This window comes from Sciurus vulgaris (assembly GCF_902686455.1).
Source record: "Sciurus vulgaris genome assembly, chromosome: 9".
Taxonomy (NCBI): Eukaryota; Metazoa; Chordata; class Mammalia; order Rodentia; family Sciuridae; genus Sciurus; species Sciurus vulgaris.
Window position 1 is genome coordinate 73313671 of NC_136469.1, and position 8312 is coordinate 73321982.

Sequence of the window (8312 nt, forward strand, 5' to 3'; positions counted from 1 at the left end):
ACATTATAAGGAGAATGATTATAATGAAGAGCCACAGGATCTAAGCTAAGATTGGAAGGGAAGAACAGTCACGCAATTGGCAGTAGGAAGTGCAAGAGCCCATTAACTGAGGATGCTGGTCAAGCAGTGGCTCTGGTGGGCTCACCCATGTGTGTGTAAGTTGGACAGTTAGGGCTGATAGTGAGAAAAGGGGAGACTCCGAGTTCAGATTGGGGTGCAGGGCTGTACCTGGGGCTGTCAAGGTCATGAAGACAGCCCCAGGAATGGGTGATAAAACTGAGTGAAAGGTCAGCCTATTATTTCTTGACCTCTTTTGAACCCCTCTCTGCACATTGATCTCTAACCTGTAACTGTTATTACCATTGCACAACAGCAGTAGAGCCAGCAGAGCTTAGAGGCCTGAGCTTCAGTGTGTATGAAAGAGCAGTGAACTCTCAAAGGTTTTTCCTGACAGGTACATAGCACATGGTAAACAGACTCATAATTCACACAGTAGAGGTCATAAGACAAAGGGAACAGGTAGCACTCCAAACCTCCAGGAAAGTAAGGGAACAAAAACCCCTGTGCCACTTGTAAGGCTGCAGACAACAAAGGTGGTAAAGAAGGAAGAACTTTGGGTGTTCTCACAAAAACTTGTGACGGGGCTGGGGTTACAGCTCGTGGTAGAGCACTTGCCTCGCATGTGTGGAGCCCTGGGTTCGATTCTTGGCACCACGTAAGTAAATAAAATAAAAGTATCATGTCCATCTACAACTAAAAAAAAAAAATTAAAAATAATACTTGTGACATGACTCCCTAGCTGAGTCGCAGAGCCCTACATTCACCATTAATAAAATCAGTGGGGGAGTGGTGGAGCAGCCCCAGCATGCTGGAGCACAGGAGACGAGCAAGGCTCAGGGCCATGCCTGAACCCAGCATGCCAGCACAGGACCGATGCAAGATGAGCCAGGGCCAAGGCAAGTCAGGACATGCTCATCTGTTACCACCTGCCAGCCCAGCCCTGGGCCAATGAGCAGTGAGGAAACAGAAGTAGGGGCAGATCTAAATGAAGAGTGCAGGGCTAATTAATAGTATTGATACTTTCCAAGATCTGATTAGCATAATTTGGACAGATAACATTGATACTTTTCCAAAACCTGATTATCATAAATTTGGACCAGTAGCATTGACCCAAGTACTATATAAATCCCTAGACTAGCACACTCGAGCAGCGATCCCTATCACGTCCCACCACCCTGTGAGAGTTCTGTTTCTTTTCTCCACACTTTCATAAATCCTGCTCTTTCACACTCACTCTTCCTTGTCTGTGGATTTCAGTCTTTGAATTCTCAAGACAAGAACCCAAAAAGAAGAAATCGGCGATGAGCTGCTGGGGTCTGCTGCAACACTGGAGGGCGTAGTCGACCATTAAGAGCTGCAACAGGCCACTTGATAGTATTGGAGAGGAGCCTGGCTTTGCCAGCTGTGACCTGTAGAGCTGACACCGGCAGGCATCCCCTGCTGTGATTAGCGGCTAACACTAAAATGGGCTTTCTTGGCAGCAGAGGCTTACATTTACACAAACTCAACTCACCAGCAAGAAGTGGATAATCCAGTTTTCTCTCAAACTTCAATTTCACTTATATCCAAATGTGTTATTTATTTGTTTATTTTTATGGAGTTGGGGATTAAACCCAGGGCCTCATGCATGCCAAGCAAGCACTTTGCCATGGAGCTACGTTCTGAGTCCCACAAATGTTATAGATTATTAATAAGAGGGAAAATGTTGAAACACCCCAAATATCCTTCAATGAATGGATAAACCAAAACAGTGTATCCATATAGTAGAATATTATTTGGTGACAAAAAAGGAACTGTACGTCCTCCAATGTGGAAGCATGTATCCAAGTTCTAGACAACATTATGCTAAAAGAAAGAAGTCAATCACAAAAGCAAACATACTATGGGATTGCATTTATATGATGTGTTCAGAATAAGCAAATATAGAGAGTAAATTGGTGGTTGACTTGGGCAGGGAAAGAGGGGTTGGGAGAATGGGAAATCATGGCTAATGAATATGAGCTTTCTATATGAGGTGATGAAAATGTTCTAATATTGATTTGTGGTAATGATTATACAACTCTGAGAATGTTCTGAAAACCACTAAATTATACACTTTACACAAGTTGATTTTACAGTATGTAAATTATATTTGAATAACACTTTTTAAAAAGGTCATAGATCTAAATCCCAGCCCTACCACTTGTAGTCAGTAATTCCTTATGCAAGTTACTCACCCTCCCTGAACTGTTCTTTCTTTGGAAATTGGGTATTTTATTTTTCTTCCTCCTGAAATGTTTTTTTTTTTTTTCTTGTGTAGTCAATATTTGTACATATGAAAAAATGTTCATCATCTTTTGCAATTAAAGAAATGAAAATCAAAACTACTCTAAGATTTCACCTCTCTCTAGTCAGAATGGCAACTATGAAGAATACAAGCAATAATAAGTGTTGGCGAGGATGTGGGGTAAAAGGTACACTCATACATTGCTGGTGGGACTACAGATCGGTGCAACCATTATGAAAAGCAGTATGGAGATTCCTCAGAAAACTGGGAATGGCAACACCATTTGACCCAGCTATCTCGCTCCTTGGCCTATACCCAAAGGACTTAAAATCATCATACTACAGTGATGCAGCCACATCAATGTTCATAGCTGCTCAATTCACAATAACCAGATTGTGGAACCAACCTAGATACCCTTCAATTGATGAATGGATAAAGAAATTGTGGTACATATACACAACGGAATATTATTCAGCCTTAAAAAAGAATGAAATTATGGCATTTGCAGGTAGATGAATGGAACTAGAGAATACCATGCTAAGTGAAATAAGTCAACCAAAAACCAAAGTTCAAATGTTGTCTTGGATAAGTGGATGCTGATCCATAGTGGTGGTGGGGGTTAGGGAAAAAGGAAGGAACTTTGGATTATGCAGAAGGGAGTGAGGGGAAGGGTGGGGTGGTGGGGATGGGAAAGACAGTAGAATGAGACGTGTTATTACCCTATATACATGTATAAAAAATTATTTTTTTTATATTTTTATTTTTCCTTTGCCTCACCCCTCCCACCCTTCTTTTCCCTCTATAAAGTCCCTCCTTCCTTCATTCTTGCCTTCCTCCCACCCCCCATTATGTATCATCATCTGCTTATCAGCAAAATCATTCGTCCTTTGGTTTTTTGAGATTGGCTTATCTCACTTAACATGATATTCTCCAACTTCATCCATTTGCCTGCAAATGCCATAATTTTTTTCTTCTTCATGATTGAATAATATTCCATTGTATACATATATACCATAGTTTCTTTACCCATTCATCAATTAAAGGACATCTAGTTTGGTTCCACAATCTGACTATTGTGAATTGAGAAGCTATGAACATTGATGTGGCTGCATCACTGTAGTATGATGATTTTAAGTCCTTTGGGTATAGGCCAAGGAGCGAGATAGCTGGGTCAAATGGTGTTGCCATTCCCAGTTTTCTGAGGAATCTCCATACTGCTTTTCATAATGGTTGCACCGATCTGTAGTCCCACCAGCAATGTATGAGTGTACCTTTTACCCCACATCCTCGCCAACACCTATTGTTGCTTGTATTCTTGATAATCGCCATTCTAATTGGGGTGAGATGGAATCCTAGGGTAATTTTGATTTGCATTTCTCTTATTACTAGAGATGTTGAACATTTTTTCATATATCTGTTTTTAAAAAGTATAAAACATTAAAAAAATATATATTTGTACATATTATCCCTCTCAACGTGGAACTAAAAAGAGAAGGATATATCACAGACTATACTTTAAACCTAAAATTATTATTGATAAATGATCAAGCAGTTCTTTTTTGTTTGTTTTTTGTTTTTAGTTGTAGATAGACACGATATATCATTTCACTTATGAAGTGCTGAGGATCAAACCCATTGCCTCACACTTGGTAGGCAAGCACTCTACCACTGGGTTACAATCCCAGCCCTCAAGCAGTTCTTAAGTCTGAAGTCATGGGGTTAATTCATATTTGACTAGAACAATGACTTTCAAAGTTTTTTGCTTCAGACTCTTGGTCACAAATGCATACCTTACCATATAACAAGCCCTACTCTGAACATTTTATAAATATTTCATTTAATCATCATGATGAGCACAATAAAAATTACAATGATCTTATATAATTTATAATAATTGAAGGAATTAAAACCAAGGTCCAAGGTCACAGATAGTAATTAGTTGAGCTAGGATTCAACTTCAGGCAATCTGTTACAGAATCTAACACTGCTCTGTTGTCTCCCAAGTAAATAGTACACATAGGTTCTCTCTCTCTGTCCCCACCCCACCCCATCTACCTATTTAAAATCAAAATAAAAGTTTCACCAGAAATTGTCCAGAGCAATACTCTGTGATATGTTCTATAAGTATCCTTTAAATATACTTTATTTTTTAAAATGATGGTTGATTTTGCAACAAAACTGATTCCCTAATTTATTAATACATCATGATTTGCAATTTTTTTTTTCAATTGGGCAAAAAGTCCCTTTATCGACTTAGATGCAGATGAAACAAGTAATCTTAATTATATTGAGTGGATTTAAGAGTTTAATGATCTTGAACAAAATAGAAGGTGCTATGTGAAAATGAAGCTTGTACTTAACATGGAACAGCATAATATTTTTTCTCTTTCAGTTGGACTTAGGAGCAGGACTGAAATGTCCTGCCCCATCACTATCTTTTAGAGTCCTACCCACCCACAGGGCACAGTTCAAATCTAATCCTACAGCCATTCCTAACCCTAGTCATTGGAATTCATCTCTTTCCCCTTTTTGCTTTAGTTCCTATTCAAATATTTGTGTTTGTGTTTTCTCTTTTATGGATAATTTATTGGTATGTGCTTGCTCTTTTTGGTTACTAAAGAGAGATCTTTTTCTCTACTTGCATGAAAAATGAGTATGGACACTTGTTGAATTGGTTTAAACAGAATTGACTGTAATCTTTTAGACGTTTTTTGTTAGAAGGGATAAAAACACTAAAAGAGTTTCTTGGGGAAAAAAAGAAAAGGAACAAATAATTCTTCTCAGCCTTTCTGGACAGTATAATGGCATTTTCTTTGATTCTTTTGTTTTAGGGCAGACCCATTAAAACAAAGAATTAGAATCTGCTTTTGCTAAAAGCACTGACTCTTCATTTGGGTTTGCAGAAGATCAATGGGTAACTAAAAGCAAGAAGAAGCTTGGCATATCTGCCTTCATTTTGCCTGTCTTTTTTCTTACCTTAAATTTTGGGTAAGCTTCCTACTCAGCTCTACACATAAGCATGCTAATACAGGTTTCATTAGCCCTAAATTTATCTAACCTCATCCCCCTACAAGACCAAGGATACCAAGATTAAGAGGAACTAAGATATTTTTAAGATCAGCAGGGACATTCAATTGCCAGTTTTTACAAAACCCTGTTCCAGACCCCTGGAGAAGTACCTAGAAGTCTCCAGTCATTGCCCTACACCTTCCTAGAATAATGGATCCTTGAAGACAGATCACCTCAGATTAAGTGTTCCTCCACAAGCAGGAGCAATCATCTCTTGGAAACCAAATTTCCCACTTCCAGGATCCCAGGGCGAATAGAAAAATATTCTTTGAAACAAATGAAGATTGCCCCCTTCAAGCAACAAGAATTTCTTGGAGTTACCTGGCTATACCAGAACTGAGATAATGATCAACCAAACCACAGTCTGACCAAGACAGTTTAATTATGCACACCTCTCAGACTCTGCCCCAATTCTTCCTAAAGCATATGTCAGTACTAGAAGACAGGACTGAGACACTTGATCTCACTTGCCTTCCCAATATCTATATTAATTAAGGCTCCTTTCCTACTTTTCACCATTACTTTTTCCACTGGGTTTTTGGGGCAAAATGACCAGAAATGATTTGTTGAGACACCCAGATTCAGGCCTCTGCCTAGGACTCCAGTAACACCAGCTCCTTTTATATAGATTAAGGATTAATTTTTTATGTTTAAATCAAAAAATAATTTTAAAAATTAAACCAAGAAATTTGATAAAATTATTTATTTCTCAATAATTACTGAATTAAGTATATGAATTCAATTAATTAGGACTATTCTAAATGGATCTTCACTTACTTTCCAGTAGGACAATCTGTGCATTTTGATGTTGCAGTGCAGTATGTAACAGGGACTTGTGCTTTATTTGCTATAACTTGCAAAATAAGAACATGTAGTAGGAAACAGATTATTTGAGAAAATTACATATGGAAAGTCTGAGTCTTCTGTTCAATTTTAAATAGAGAAATTGGAAACACTTGGATTTAGGTCCTTAGAAATCACAATCTAACAGCTGCAAAGTTTTCCATGAAAAACAGGGGCAATGGCACAGAATAATCTCTTCAGAATAAATACACAGTATTGGCTATCTCCAGATTTTCCTCTTAAGTGAGTTTCTGAAGTCATTTATTGTTCTAACATATAATAAGGAACTCTGCCTCACTGCATTTTACAGATTCATATTATTTTTATTTTGAACGTCTATATTTTCTCCTCTCTCACTAGCTATACCTTTGCTCTATGTTCAAGAAAATATTTTCCCAGTTACTTTAGGTGCAGCATTTCTCCACAGCTAAAGCAATCCCAGAAGAGGTCACCACCTGAAGACTGTCTCCTGACAGCGTCCACAGTAGCTGGATAGGGAATCTGAGGGGCACATCTCCAAGATCATTACAATCTGATTCCCTTGTACTTAATTCTTTGCCAAAACTGGGTCACAAATGTCACAATGTTCGCAGAGCTGCCTTTGGTTACAGAGAGGAAGGTACTGAAACAAAAGAAAATCTGTCCTAGTATTTCATGATATTTGTACAACTCTTCAAGGGAGTTTGAGATTGAAAATTAGCCCAAAGCCATAGTGCGAGGCCAGGGGCCAGGGATATAGCTCAGTGGTAGAGCACTTGCCTAGCCCACGTGAGGCCTTGGACTGGATCCCCAGCCAGCCCTACAAGAGAAAAAGAGAGAGAAATCAAGCAACTGGGTTTAAATTTAACCCTGCCATTTATACTATGACCTTGGACAATTCGCTTAATTTCTCTTAATCCTTTATTTCTTCCTTCATTTAACAGAGGTTTCAATGGAACCTAGTCTTAAGATGATTGAGAGGATAAAAGTAAGTGTTTATGTATGTGAAACACTTAGCATAATGCCTGGCCATAGCAAGTGCTCAAGACACTGATGAAGGACCCCTTAAAAAAAGGTAAGGACCTTTTTTTCCTATTGTTGCTATTTTGAATACCACTTTGACATCTGGAAAAGCAGCATGAAATTATGATGTCCCATGCAGAAAACATTTCAAGCCCTCCTAATGAACGTATTTTTCAAAAGCACAAATACATAAGATCACATATTTACGACAGGCAGATATTAATCATCATTTCACAAAACCATCCACATTATAACCATCCTTCACAAAAACATTTGTATCATTCATATTAGTGTTAATTATAATTTACCTAGTGCTGAAGAGTTGATAAAGCACTGTGCTATGTATTAACTCATTTTCTTACCAAGCTGAGGTCTTCTGGGAAACAGAGTCAGTGTGAAGACTTCCTTTTCAAATCCTGATCTTTCGATCATGTCGCTCAGAATAACAAGAATGAGTTATTCAAAGGATAGGAAAAGGGAAAGGAGACACTCTCAAGAGAGAGAGTGGGTCCTCTCAGAGAGGAGAGGGATAATGTGCTTCCCCTAAAGTCCAGTTTCCTTGGGGATCCCATAGAGTCCTGCCCAGGTCCACCTCTTGACTTTTGACTGACAGCAGGGTGACAGACTTTCAAGTCCCCATTGCCGTAACAACTCTGTGTCACCTTGGCCCATGTTGTTTCTAATTGGATTCTTAATCATTTTTACATGTTTCATAATTAGGAGGAATTATGCTTATCTTCCAGAATCAGTCTGTGAAAAAGGTCCCAAATGTCCCTCCCTTCAAAGTAACTTGTGTTCCTCTTATCAAGGTTATTTCCTGCCTGAATTTCCTTGCAGATAACAGGTAATGTGCTGAGGAATGTGACATATCCTGTCCACTTAGACCATAAAAGGCTGCAGATAATTTTTATCAAAGAAAGCATGTGGGGATCAGCACAGTGGGCCCATTTTATAGAATTATTCTCAACCTTGTGTTCCCACCATCCTCATCTGTCTGTCCCCTAACAGAGTTACCAGAATCCTGCAGGTAACTCAGGAATCTTTCAATTCTACAAACTAGGAAACAGTTCTG

At 38.6% G+C, this 8312-nt stretch overlaps 1 long non-coding RNA gene across 1 annotated transcript in view; it reads right to left on the reverse strand.

The window, feature by feature from the left end:
* LOC306669406 overlaps nucleotides 1-6241 on the reverse strand; it is a 29755-nt gene extending 23514 nt beyond the window's left edge. The window contains exon 1 of the long non-coding RNA XR_013766105.1: nucleotides 6173-6241. This is a non-coding gene — a long non-coding RNA (uncharacterized lncRNA). The remainder of the gene's footprint in view (nucleotides 1-6172) is intronic.
* Nucleotides 6242-8312: the final 2071 nt, after the last annotated feature.